This window comes from Mus musculus, chromosome 19, assembly GCF_000001635.26.
Source record: "Mus musculus strain C57BL/6J chromosome 19, GRCm38.p6 C57BL/6J".
Lineage (NCBI taxonomy): Eukaryota > Metazoa > Chordata > Mammalia > Rodentia > Muridae > Mus > Mus musculus.
In genome coordinates this window covers 53945921-53960356 of record NC_000085.6, presented here as the reverse complement: position 1 = coordinate 53960356, position 14436 = coordinate 53945921, and the positions used below count along the sequence as shown (strand labels likewise).

Sequence of the window (14436 nt, the reverse complement as noted above, 5' to 3'; positions counted from 1 at the left end):
ACAAAAGCTGAGTATTTAATGTGCTACTGTGTTAAAAGGAACTTATTACTGTGATGTGCCAAAAAAAAAAAAACCCAAAACATTGGAAATTTAAGATATTAAAACGGGGGCTGGAGAGATGGCTCAGGGGTTGAGAGCACTGACTGCTCTTCTGAAGGTCCTAAGTTCAAATCCCAACAACCACATGGTGGCTCACAACCATCTGTAATGGGATCCGATGCTCTCTTCTGGGGTGTGTCTGAGGACAGCTACAGTGGACTCATGTAAAACAGTACAATCCACTGGAATATTATCCAGACACCACATCATGTCTATATCATAGACATTACAAGTGTATGATACACTAGGATTTCACATATGGGTGATAGAACAGTACATTCCGGACCCTTTTCATATAGATATACTTCATCCTTTCTTATTGCTATGACTTGTGGGTTGGTTACATCAATTTATTCCTGTATCGACCCATGGATAGACTGTTTCCTGAACATTATTTATTTATAGTAAAAATATATTTTTACCAGGACAGGTAATGCCATCACTGGCCATAAACCTGCCCTCATCAAAACTGTAAGTCACATGGCTGAAAGTTGAACTAAGAACCAGTATGCTTTTTTAAAACTTTTTATAAGTGGTATTTTGTCTTTCTTCAAAGAGCCCCCATTAATTTGTATTCCTATTCTTTAAATTATTTATCATCATCAACCTGGTAAAGTGCTATTTTAATCTAATTATTAATGGGCAGATCTTTTCATTCTCCTACTTTTGTAATATTCAGAAAAAATGTCTAATAGATACATTTTGCTTAACACATAATGTAGTTTTAATTTTCCTGAAATTACCACAGCTTAATCACAGAGCTTTACATAAAAACCTAGACTTTCAGTACACTGTAGCTGTCCTCAGACACTCCAGAAGAGGGAGTCAGATCTCGTTATGGATGGTTGTGAGCCACCATGTGGTTGCTGGGATTTGAACTCCTGACCTTCGGAAGAGCAGTCGGGTGCTCTTACCCACTGAGCCATCTCACCATCCCAAACCTAGACTTTCTTTTCGTTAAAAACATCAAAATACTTGGGGTTTTTTGGATCTATATCTCTCAGTGACAACAGTCAATTGACACAAAAAGCTATCCTGAGTGGTCTCTGACTACATCATATAGTTTGTCTGTGTTCATGCAGGTCTAGAGCCCCTAGTTTTCCTTTTAGATTTTTTTTCAATGTCTGTCTGCATGACTGTACACCATAGATGTGTGGGTCCTGCAGAGGTCAGAAGAGGGTGGCAGATCCTCTAGCTTTGGAGTTACAGTGTCTGTGAGCTGACTGTCAAGGACGCTGAGACTTGAGTTTGGATCTTCTGGAAAAGCAGCAATTACTGTCAAGTACTGAGCCGTCTCCACAGACCCGAAGGTCTTCATTTATATGGGGCTACTTCATTACAAAATGTTTATCAGGATTCTTTGCATGACAGGTATGTTAATACTCTGTCTTGCACACATGTTGGAAGCATTCTCATTTGGGATTTCTGTTTTAATCATTCACAAATATACGTGAAATTTTAAGTGTAGAAAAACATTCATCAAATGTTAGTGATATTATCCTTCAATTAAGGATGACTTTTGCTTTTATCTCTATATGAACATTTATTAAATACATTACAATGATCAACAGTTCTTTTTAAGTTTCAATACCAGCTGTGTTGGAGTAATGTTTCTATGCCCTGTGTAAAGAATTATCCTTATATTATTCAAATGCTGATTTGAGAGTTGAGTGCAAGTCAGGACTCTAATATTTTATTTTTATGAAGCATCACCTGGCTTGGTGTTTTGTAAACATTCTTCTTCATCACCTTCTAATTGGTCAATAAAGGGTTCATCAGCCAATTAGCTGGGTAGAGAATCAGAAGGCTGGACTTCTGATCCCAACCGGGGGTCTCAGAGAAAGAAGTAGGAGAAGGACCACGAGGAAAAGAGGTAAAGAGAACACACGAGAGACCAGGAAGATTCACCATGACGTTGAGATGAGAGAGCAGACATGAGAATACACAGGGACCAGAGGGAGCCAGGCAAGACCAGACTGGCAAGTAACAGGACAACTGGTATTAACAGTCTTAGGGGGTTAGAATAGCTCAGAACCTGCCCAGCCTAAGCTTACAGCTTATTAATAAACTTAATGTCTTTGTCTCAATTATTTGGAAGCTAGAACAGGAATAGATAAGGCTTTATGCTTAAGTTACATTCTGAAGGTTGGGTATATTGATGTTTAAATTGACAAGGAAAACCAAAGAAAACGTAGAAAGAAAGCCTGAATGTATAATAGAAGTCAATATAATAAAGTCTATAGGAATTTTATTGAATTAAATAATTTATCTAATACTTCAAGTCAGTTATACACAGTTTCTACAAGTAGTTTTTAAAAGTCAAAAAATGACTTAATTCATAAGTGGACAAATATGCAAATATGTTTGGAGACATTAACAGTTTAGAAGACAATTTAAACATTAAAATTTTAATCAATAATTATACCTTTGTGGTCATTTGAATAGGTATGGCCCCCATACACTCATGTGTTTGAATGGTTAGTCCATAAGGCGTGGCACTATTAAGAGGTATGGCCCTGTTGGAGTAGGTGTGGCCTTGTTAGAGGCAGTGTGTCACTGTGGATCAAGATGTAAAATTCTCTGCTCCTCCAGCACCAAGTCTGCCTGGTCACTGCCATGCTTCCCACCATGATGATAATGAACTAAACCTCCAATTGTAAGACAGCCCCAATTAAATGTTTTTCCTTATAAGAGCTGTTGTGCCTGTGGTCTCTTCACGGCAATAAAAAGTCCAAACTAAAACAATCTTCATTCAGCTAATATTTATTGCATTATTCTTTATATATTACGGTTGAGGTAAATGCACAGTACTTGCCTATACACTTATAGACAAGCAGAGAAAGCAATGCAACAATGTATCCATAAGCATGCAGAGAAGGCCATCAACAGAGGCCTCAAAGAAGTGGGGATCGGGAAAGTCTCCTGAGAGAGAACATTTAAGCAGAAATCAACCCCTAACCACCCTCCAAAAAAAGGAGGAGGGAGCCAGGAATCCTGAACCATTATGATTTCTTCTCTCCTTCAATTCCCTCATCTCCACAATTACCAAATCCTATTAATTCTTCTCAAAAAACTTCTGACTTTATCAACCTCTATGTATTCCCAAAGCCACTGCCCACAAATGTAGACTCTAATCCTACTCACAATCAGGTATAAGCAATTCTCTCCTATAATGGCTTTCTTAACTGCCTCACCATGTCCACCCCCCCCCCACTCTGTTCTTAACATAATCACTGTAATTAGTGTTCTTTCAAATACTCAAACCTAACAGGTCATTGCAAAGTAAAACAATTAGAGACAGCCGTCAAGATAAACCTGAGAAGTTTAGCAGTAATTTGCAATCCTTTTATGATCTGGCCCTTGCTTACTTTTGCCACAACCCTAGTATTTCCCACTTGACAGTGGTCATATGAACATCTTTCACAGGCCACACTAGAGCTTACCATTTCTTGTAACTAAGACTTTGCACATATTATTTCTTCTGCTAGAAATATACACAGTTCTTCACTAAGCAAACTCTCTGGATATCCTAATTATTGAAAGCCTCTCCGTCCCTTCTGTCATTTTCTTCTGTCCTCCCACTTAAAAAAACAAACAAACAAACAAACAAAAAACAAAAATCAGTTTAAGGGGCTACACCTTTAATCCCAGGTCTTGGAAGGCAGTGACAGAAAGATTTCTGTTGAGTTCAAGGCCGGCTAGTCTACACTAGTGAGTCTCATGACAGCCAGGACTACCTAGTGAAACCTTTACTCAAACACTAATCAAACAATGATGACAATAATAACCCTAACTACCCACTGTCAGAACAGTGAGGAGCCTGTATTGTATCCTTCTCAGGCAAGAGTCTTCTTTTTAAAAGTAATGAGTAAATAAGAAGCAACCTACCTTCCTCGGTTATATCCCAGGAGTTACAACACTACTTACAGTAGCTGCATCTATTGAAGAATATTCAACTTAAGCTTTGTGATTTTTGTTGATGGTGGTGGTGATTTTCTGTGTGGGTCTTTTAGAATAAGGCCTTTTATATATCCTCCCAGGATAACTTGGAATTTGCTATGTAACCCAGGCAGGCTATCTTATTCGTGATCCTGCTCCCTCACTCTCTATAAAGTGTTAGGATTACAGATATGCACCATAGGTGTGCACCACCACACGTGGCTTTGCTATGCTTTATATCCCACACTAGACATCTCACTACACACAACACAAGATACAGATTTACTTGGAATAAATACACATAAATCAATAAATTTGTTGGGTGTGGTTGAATAAACAACACAAACCCTTATCTTATAATGTTTTCTATAAGCTACTTAAAGCAACTCTCTTTCACTCAGGTTTTTATATCTGAAACATGGCAAGATGGCAGGTGAAATTTTTTGTTACTGTTTATGAAGATCTGAAAAGTTATTTATTCTTTTAAGTAATTTATGGATAAAAATAAACAACTCATAATTCCAAATGACACAGAACTATTTTCGAGGTAAAGAGTTTTAAAAAAAGAATCTTCCAAATCAAAAAGCCCAAGTAGCCGCCCAGAGAGCGAGAAAGTCTGTGGTAACGTAGTGTGCTTTGAAAAGCACTGTGTTCAAGAGGGCTGAAGGAGTGCTTCTTTACACTGCTACGTGAACCTGAGCTAGGATTCATTTTCACAGCGGTTTAAAAGAATTCCTGTCTGGGAATGTTTCTTCTACGTGTCCATATTAATTAGAATCATGTCAAGAGTACATATATGCATTACCTTCAAATTTACTTTTCCCCCATTCCTTGTTAAGAAAGCAAGATAAAATACGAATAGTTTGGCAGGCGTAGAGACAGCATTGATTTATTTCATATTACTATAAATATGTGTAAGTTTTACCAGGAAATTTTTATTACTTTATATATTAACTTAGATTCCAGACACACAGATTTAAAACAAAGAGCTGAAAATTCCTATTTAACAACCCACAACATAAACCTTAATTGGAACCACAGCTCTCTTGGACAACTCTAATTTACCATGTATATAAATTGTGAAATTCCCCCAGCAGACTCTCAACATCAAATACTTTGATCAAACATTATCTAAGATGTCTTTATACCATAGAAACACTACAAAAAAAAAAGATTTACTTATAAATACTGTTCAAACTCTTTCTTGCCAAGACAACCTAAGTATTGCCCAAATTTCCCTGAATGAACTGAAATTAAGTTTAAAATATTGGCTATCTATTGGGCTTAGAACACATGACCCAAACATAACTTTTAGAGACTAGTGTTTGCCACCCAAAATAAATTTCCACTGGCATATTTTCATCAGATTCCTCTGAGGACTGACAAGTTATCAGTATCAGGAAGAAATGCTCGTTTATTTGGAGTGCTGGAGACTGAACTAACTGCTTTGTGCACGCTGAACAAGCTTTCTAACACTGTGTTAAAGACCAAACCCTATCTCAGGTAGCACGTACCTGGCTTTATTTACTAACAAGGCTGTCATTATTGCAATACAATCCCTCTGTTCACATACCTATAACACAAGTCCTACCACCTCCAGAAACCCACAACTTCTTTTCCTTTCTATATTTTACATATATTCCACATACAAAGATATAATCATCTGGTCTAACATGTAATTTGTTTTTTTCTTTTGTTAATCTGACTATATATATATTTAATTCATAGACCAACCAAGAACCCAGAGGGTAGATGAATGTAATCACTATTTTATTACACATGTTAAGGTCCCTATAATATCCAATAGACCTTTCAGTACTTCTAAGCTATTAAATTACAATTAGTGTTTCATTTGTATATGCATAAACCCACAGTCCTTCACTTTGTCAATGACTGTGTAAATTCCTCCTAAAAGTATTAAGTATCATCAACAGCAAGGTCAGAGCATATGGTCTTCAAACATATATAACATAGATAATACGCCATGGTTATAAAACATGGCCTCTCAGTCACTTTTATAGTACACTTTTGAGACTTTAAAAGATTTGTATGTTCAACTATTTTATTTGCCTCTATCTTAACAGTATGGCTTTAATATAACCTTTCTTTTAAAAAATTCACATAAACACACATACACACACACGTTTGCCATTTGTATGTGCACCATATACATGCCTGGTGCCCAGCGTGTAGGATCCCTTGGCACTGAAGTTAATGATGGCTGTGAACTATCACGTGGTAGCTGGGAATCAAACCAAGCCAACGTGGTCTTAACTGCTGAGCTTTCTCCAGCCCAATAGTTAATATAACATACACGACATCTTTTAGATTTGAAAAATAACTGTGTACTTTCAAATATTGCAAAGCAAAACCGCTCGTATAAGATCAAAAGAAACATCCAAAAGCCATGACTAAGTTAACAGGTTAAAAGGAATTTCTCTGGTCAAGATACTCCAGATACTCAAAGGCAGCAGACATTTCACAAACTTTATAATTTAACACGTTAACTAGAACCATACAATTCCCAACTGGATATGCTACCTTCTAAGCGTAAACACCCCACCCAACCCCCACCCCACTAGGAAATGACCTCCTGCTGCTGTGGCTTGTGCTGAATCCACAATGATCAGATGTCTTTAGGGACGGAGCCTTTGGAAAGTAAGTGGGCTTTGGATTGGATCACAGGGGAGGAAGAGGATCAAGTGCTTGCTTTGCACACATGAAGACCTCAGTTGAGATCCAGCACACTCTAGTAAAACGTCAGCATGGAGGAGTGTGTCTGATATCCCAGCACTGGGAGGAAAACAATGGGCCAGCAGAGTTGAACTGCTAGGTTCCAGATTCAGTGAGATGCTATCTCAAAAAATAAGGTGGAGAGAGAGAGGAAAAACACCTCACTTCAACCTCAGGTCTTCGTATATCTTACACACACTCACAAGCACATGTCACATACAGATACTTTTTAAAAATTAAAGTAAAATGGAAATTGCTCACTGAATTTTCTAAGTACTGTACCCAACACTGTGAAAATATTTACATTGCAGTTACCAAAATTACCTTGGTTAAAAAAAAAAAAAAAGAAAAACTGTTTGAGACAGGGCCCATTGGCCTTGAATTTACTGTGATGGTAAAGATGACAATGGACTAGCAGCCTTCTCTGACTCACCTTCCAAGTACTGGCAGTAAAGGCATAAGCCAACCTGCTGCACCTGGCTTAGCAAGAAATTTAAACTGTTTTGAAAATAGTGACCCTATTTTTAAAAGGTAATTTTTTTCTCAAGCCCCAAAATAATTTTTATATTTCATGCATAATAAAACATCTACCATCCATTTTTTTGCAAATTTTCACTGAGCATTTTTGATCATTTAGATCTTTAGTATTCAAAAACAAAACTTGTTAGTCTTATATAGTTGGATTATTCTATACTTTGTTATTAACCCATGTTCTGCATGTTCTAGTATAAGCTATTGTATAACAGAAAGATGAAAACTTTAAAATACTGCAGCACAGCAAGTCATTTAGTATGCTAAGTTCCCACTGGTGTCTAGTGGGTGTTCTGAATTGAGGCCATATTTCTAGTATTAAGAATTTCAAAACACTACTCCCAAAGCACAGAAATAAATGTCTTCAGGGTTAAATCATAAAATGTACTCTTCTAAGCTGCCTAGCATATAAGCCCCTCACTTGTATAAATTTGGAACTATGACTAACACATGGAGATAAGCCGGTATTTGTCATAACAACAAATACACCATAGTCACAGAAGGTAAGATGCCTTACTATTAAGATGTAAGTGCAAATATCTGAACTAGAAATAAAAGCTCTGAGTGAAATGTTAAACCTTCTATCCCAAATATATACAAACTAAAGCTTCACAACTCTCTCCACCAGGTCATCCAATCTCTTATACAGCTCTAAATTTTGGTAAAGAAATAAATGTAATACTGAACTTAAATTTCTCAATCCAGATGACTGAAAGATGACAAGAAAAATAAAACTTACTCCCAGTTAACAACACTTTGGCCATTTTGTCACTAAAGCAGGTTACACTTTCAAACAACACTGATCAAGAAAAGCATGCTAGCCAGGCATGGTGGCGCACACCTTTAATCCCAGCACTCGGGAGGCAGAGGCAGGTGGATTTCTGAGTTCGAGGCCAGCCTGGTCTACAAAGTGAGTTCCAGGACAGCCACGGCTACACAGAGAAACCCTGACTCGAAAAACCAAAAAAAAAAAAAAAGAAAGAAAAGCATACTACAAAATTTCACATATTGCATAGCTAACCAACAACTCAAGGTTAAATATCAAATTCCACCTTTGAAAATGTTACGGTAGTAGTATGTTATTGTACTATTCTAATACTTTTAGGTTTGTTTCCATTTATTCTGTCCACTAAATGCTCCTTGATTCCTGTTGTGTTTAACCTCATTAAGCAAAATTTCCTAATAACAACAGCTTAACACTAAAAGCTTTAAACCATATCATTCAGGTTGGAAATCTTTCTGAAATAAACATTTTGTAATCTTTAACAAATTACACCAGTTGACTTCTTCATGGAATTAGACTATGAGATTCAACATGCTTACAAATTAACCTACTATAAGTACTATCTTTTTAAAACTATCTTCCAACTGTCATTTCTACTTGTTTTGAGACAGGGTCTCTAAAGCACAGACTGGCCTGGAACTCAGGACAATTCACTGTAGGGATTACAGCTACCACACCCAGCTTCCAGCTGTTTTACGCGTAGCTTCCCAGGTTCTCATTGTCAACTCTCTTACAGCCTACAGGAATTAATTTCAGCCTTTTTACCATTTGGTATTTATTTTAATTGTATATTACATGAGAGCAAAAAGGGCCTAAATTAAGGTCTGAGGGGTTCTAAGGATTTAGAAATTGTATATTTGAGAACAAGAATGTGCAAAATTCTCTTTGTCCTTTTTAATGGCCTATTCAATCTATGTAGGGCTCTGCATTACTAATAACTTAAAATCTACAAGGTCAAAACACTGTGTTAATACATTGAAAAAACAATAAAGACAGTGAGTGCTCAACATATATATATCCTATATTTCAGCAAAAAGACACATGCAATACATTTCAAAAGCGATGAGTGTTACAAAAGAGAAAATATAGATTCTTTAAATCTGGAGATCAAAATCTTCCAAATGACGTATCAAACTATGGCCTCAAGTTCATCCCAGAAAGAGTCGTGGGTATTAAAGCAGATACTATCAGACACTCTTCCTAATGACTTTGAGATACATAAGATATAATATATAACATTTTAAGATGACTACTGAAATACAAAAATCTAAAAAAAAAAAGAAAGAAAGAAAGAAAGAAAAGAAAAGAAAAGAAAAGAAAAAGAAAAGAAAAAGAATGCCCAAAATTTCTGCAAGTCTCTCTATACCCCTCAAGAAATAATACTGAACAGGGAGGGCAGTGGCAGGTGAGTTCAAAGTCAGCCTGCTCTATGGAGTAAGTTCTAAGACAGGACTATACAGAGAAACTCTGTTGTGAAAAGACAAGGAAGGAAGGAAGGAAGGAAGGAAGGGAGGGAGGGAGGGAGGGAGGGAGGGAGGGAGGGAAAGAGGGAGAGAGAAAGAGAAGAGAAAAAAGAAAAGAGGGAGGAAGAAAGAAAAAAGGAGGAAAAGGAATATTATAAAAAAATGTTATTTGACTGAAGAAGGAAGAGGAGGAGGAAGAAAGATTGTATAAAAACTTTCTTAGCTGCTAGATGTGGTAGCACAGGCTACTAAATAAATCTCAGTACTCGGGAGGGAGATGGCTGATTCCAGGGCGGTGTGCAGTACCTAAGGAGATCCTCTCTCAAACAACAAGGCAATCACTCAGTCCTCAAGTTCACACAGTGAAAGCGTGTAAAGCTCTCCATCAGGATCTGACTGCTGACCACAGAATCAGAGCCACCAAAATAACTAGCAGTATCCACCAAGATTAAAAGTAAGGTTTTATAATACTCAGAAGGAATATTTACATACTAAATGTAATCATGTTCTAAGCATATAAATATCATTCTGTATGTATTGCCTAAAAAAAAAGTTTAAATATAAATTTAAAGAACAAAATCAGTAAGCCTCAAAATTATCACATACTAGGGTGATATCTTTGTATTGCATTAAAATATTAATCAAAATATTTACTTAGGTAAACATTTTAAGTAATAATTTAAGTAACCCTTAACATTAATATAGATCTATACTATAGTCCAAAGTCAAAATTGAATTAGGTACACAAGAAATAACCACCAATCGCTTCTCGGCCTTTTGGCTAAGATCAAGTGTAGAAATAACCACCAAAATATAAACTTTAATGAAAATCTACTGTAAGGCTTAATATCTTGAATGGCATACCAAAGGCATGGTTTGGTGCGGTGAGGCCAGAGTCTGAGTTCCATCCAAGAATCCATCCGATGCAAGGAGAGAACCAACTACGGCAGGTACCTTCACACGTGTGCTTCACTGTGACATCCATTTGCCTGGACCCACAAACACCTCAAATAAATTTTAAGGACTTAAAAAAATATTACTGGAATCCAAACAACTAGTCCTCATAATTTTCAAAATGGACCATTACCTAACCCTTGTTCTTTTTCTACCTTCAACCACCACACACAGGGCATATCCTCCACACACAGGGCATATCTCCAGTGAGCACTGCCAGCTACACAGACAGGCTCAGCCTTAACTCATCCCAGTTTGCTATGATTCAGCTGGTATGGCACTTGTCACATTGTGTACGCGTGACTTGTCCAATTCATGCAACAAACCATAACTTAAGGAAAGCAGGAAACAAGGAGTATTTACCTTACAAGCTAGAAATCCTGAAATAAAGTTAATTTCAAATTCTAGGAACTACTTGTATCAGAACAAGTCATTTAATCATTACTTCTAGAACATTAGTGAAAAAAGAATTTTAAAAGAAGGCATGGTAGCTCACTCTATAAAATCCCACACTCCAGAAGCTGAGGTGATGGGTTCAGTTGCAGGCCAGCCTATTACTTCAGAGTTTGAGGCTAACTTTGGCTACATAAGGTTGTGCCATCTCCCCAGCCCCAAATAAAAAATTTATCAGCTATAAAATTATATCATTAAAATGGTAGGCTTTCTGGATAGCAATGGAGGGTAAGTAATATACTGAAACATTAGAAATTCATAGTGTCATAAAGACATCACAAAAAAACAATTCATAAACCTCTCAGGTATACTACATGGGCTGATTTCACCCTTTGAACCATAGTTTAGATACAAGCAGTACGTTCATTCTTCCATAGAGAAGAGCCCTGACTTGTACAGAATTCGCTACTTTGTGTTATCATTTCTGACTAAGTTGTAATGAGGCAGTATGAAATCTAATTAGTTCTCTTTCAATCTTGACAATGAGAACTACATACTTACTCAAGAAATACATGTTATCATCTCAAAAGCTTAAGACCGCTTTGTAATTATAATATTCTTTTTATGTGTTCCAACTTTGCTTCACTGAACTAACAATGCCTTGCTAAAAAGTTGGGGACAGGGAGAATACATTGAATAAAACTATTTTACTTTAAAATAAGTACTTATTTTAGAGCACGCGTTCTTTTTCAGACGTAACAAATGTTTTCTCCACCCTGTTCTGAGTAACAAGCACATTTCAGATGCTATGCAACATGCCAAGCTCAAACATACTTGTAACTTATGAAACTGCACATTTTAAAGTCAAGTTTAGACAAGTAGATAAGAATATTGAGAGTTTAGTTCATTAAGAGAAAATCCTTGTAAAACAGATCTACAGGGCACAGCTTTGATGTGGTGTGGCGTGCTTACGGAAGCGCAGCAGTTGAGAGTAAGGTAAGACTAGCACATGGTTATGTTCATGCTTTGTTCATTAGCCTTAAATTATAAACTGTATAATACAAAATATCTAATGCACAGAATATGCTAAGTCTAACATTAAATAAGATTACCTACCAACCTAATTATTTACACGACTCATTTCAAGTATCGTTTTACATCTCACTCTGCTAAAATATACAGCCAAATCAATTCACTCACAAGAAAACATTCACCAACTCACTAATAGTCTAATAAAAACAAACACTGACACTTCCTGATATCCAACTCCCCTCCCTTAATTTAGATAAATTTGTAAACAAATTCCAGAAGTCTTACACCATGTCTAAGCAACAAAATTCAGAACTCACTGAGGGAACTTATCGGGTTGTTTTCTGGTTTAAATTCTGTCTTGGTTAAAGCAAAGGTTTTATGCTTCTTCATACGTGAAAGACACAAGAAGGACATAGCAACTGACCTCAGAGATGTTATTTCATTCCATCTTCACCCTCCAAATACTCATACCCTTACATCTACACACAAGAGGCCTAGTTCTTGTTCTGATCTAAAATGCCAAGAGTTCTTTTATATGTAAATTACCTTTTTAAAAACAAGAATCTTTCAAAAACATAATATACAAAACATTGTTAATTCAGCAAATTTTAAAAAATATGAATAAAATTATTACTTGCACAAAACAGCCCAATTTTATCCACAATTGATATTGATAATAGAAAACAAAACAAATTACATTTGAGGCTGGAAAGATGGCTCAGCAGTTTAAGAACATTATGGCTGCTCTTGTAGAGAAGCAGAGCTTTATTCCCAGCACACAGGTGGCCACTCACAAGCGTCTGTAACTCCAGTCCCTGGGTGTGTGACATCTCCTGGCCTCTGTCAAGTGTCCATGTGCTGCACATACACAAGCAAGGAAAAGCTCATGCACGTAAGGATAAACGCGCTCACATCTCAGCAACAGCCAGCAGCCACCCTGAGGTTAGCTCATATAGAATAGAATAGTGACTAGCTAGAAGAGGGAAAGCCATCGTCCTGAGACACATAAAGAACAGCTATCGATTGATTGATTGATTGATTGATTGATCAATCGCAGGACTAGGAAAATCAAACCCAGGGAATTGTACATGTTATGTAAACACTCTACTACTGAGCTACACCCTCAACCCAATGTGATAATATGTTAAATGAATTTCTACAAGCACATCAAAAATCATAATTTTCCTGTTCCTATTTAAAAATAAAGTACCTCAAATTTATGACTGGTTTGAAGTTCACATGCTGACTTATGATCTATACTTGCCACAATTACCAAAAACAGTTCTGATCTAATTTCTGATTATGACATCTAAGAAAAACAAAGTAAAATGTAATCCAGGTTGGAAATACTAATGTCTCTCTTTATACCATCTTTCAATACATACTAACTTCTGAGTAATGAAAGAAAAACACTGAGAATATCATAAAGGAAATGCCAAATGTGACAAATATAGTTTCTTCAGAAACTTAAGCATCAGGGATAAATGTACTTGGCTAGAGTGAGGTCAAGACTAACTTCAAACTGAGATTGCAAGAGTGTGATTTCATGTTACTTTTTTTTTTTTTTGGTTTTTAGAGACAGGGTTTCTCTGTATAGCCCTGGCTGTCCTGGAACTCACTTTGTAGACTAGGCTGGCCTCGAACTCAGAAATCCGCCTGCCTCTGCCTCCTGAGTGCTGGGATTAAAGGGGTGTGCCACTACGCCCGGAATATCATGTTACCTTTAAGTTACATTTAGTCCTTTAAAAGGTAGAAACCTTAAACAAAACCCTTTATTTCTGTCTCTTTTACTTTGCAAATGCATACTCAAACTAAAATAAAAATACTTTATGTCTTAATAAGTTTGGAAGACTTCTCACTGAGAAAGTTTTGAGTGTGCAGCCTAAACCCGTGGTGGTGAATGACTGACGAACGTACGCATTTAGGTAGTTTATCTTTAACTCTCATATGAAAAATAAAAACATTTGAAGAATTCAAATATAGTTGCAATTTAATTTGTAGAGTTGGTGAACATTACAAATTGTGAATAGCTAAACCTCTAAGTTTCTTCAAATACATAGCAAAGAACAGTTACAAAGGCAATGCCAGGGAGGGGTGACTGAAGGAATGAGTGTACTAGTAAACGCAGGTCTTTAAAAATCAAACATCTTTGTCAGGGCTGATGACTTACACACAAAAACACTTGCTTGCACAAGTCTACCATTCGATTCTGAAAAACAGCTAAGTTTTTGATTCGGCAATCCTTCCGGGTAGATGCTAGAACTTCTGACATCCACAAAGAGTGTACGCGATTACACCGGTGTAAGCTCCCAGATTAACCATCCTGCTGCAGACCAATGTACCACACAGTCCACATTTGCAAGCTGATTTTTTACTTCCCTTGAGTCCTCAAAAATACTTGTGGGGATAGGTCGCAAAACAGGGTTTCCTCTTTTATTTTCATCACCTTCATAATGATACAAACCAATGGGAAGAAAATCGAATCTCCCAAATGTAAAGGTGAGATGA

General features: G+C 36.7%; 1 protein-coding gene across 6 annotated transcripts in view; it reads right to left on the bottom strand.

The window, feature by feature from the left end:
* Positions 1-14436, bottom strand: part of Shoc2 (Shoc2, leucine rich repeat scaffold protein) — an 89049-nt gene that overhangs the window by 72924 nt on the left and 1689 nt on the right. For 2 of the 6 annotated variants that reach the window (XM_030251001.1, NM_001355242.1), the window contains exon 2: positions 10414-10538. The exons of the other annotated variants lie outside the window; for them this stretch is intronic. The gene's annotated coding sequence lies outside the window, so the exon portion shown is untranslated. The remainder of the gene's footprint in view (positions 1-10413; positions 10539-14436) is intronic. 6 annotated transcript variants of the gene reach the window in all.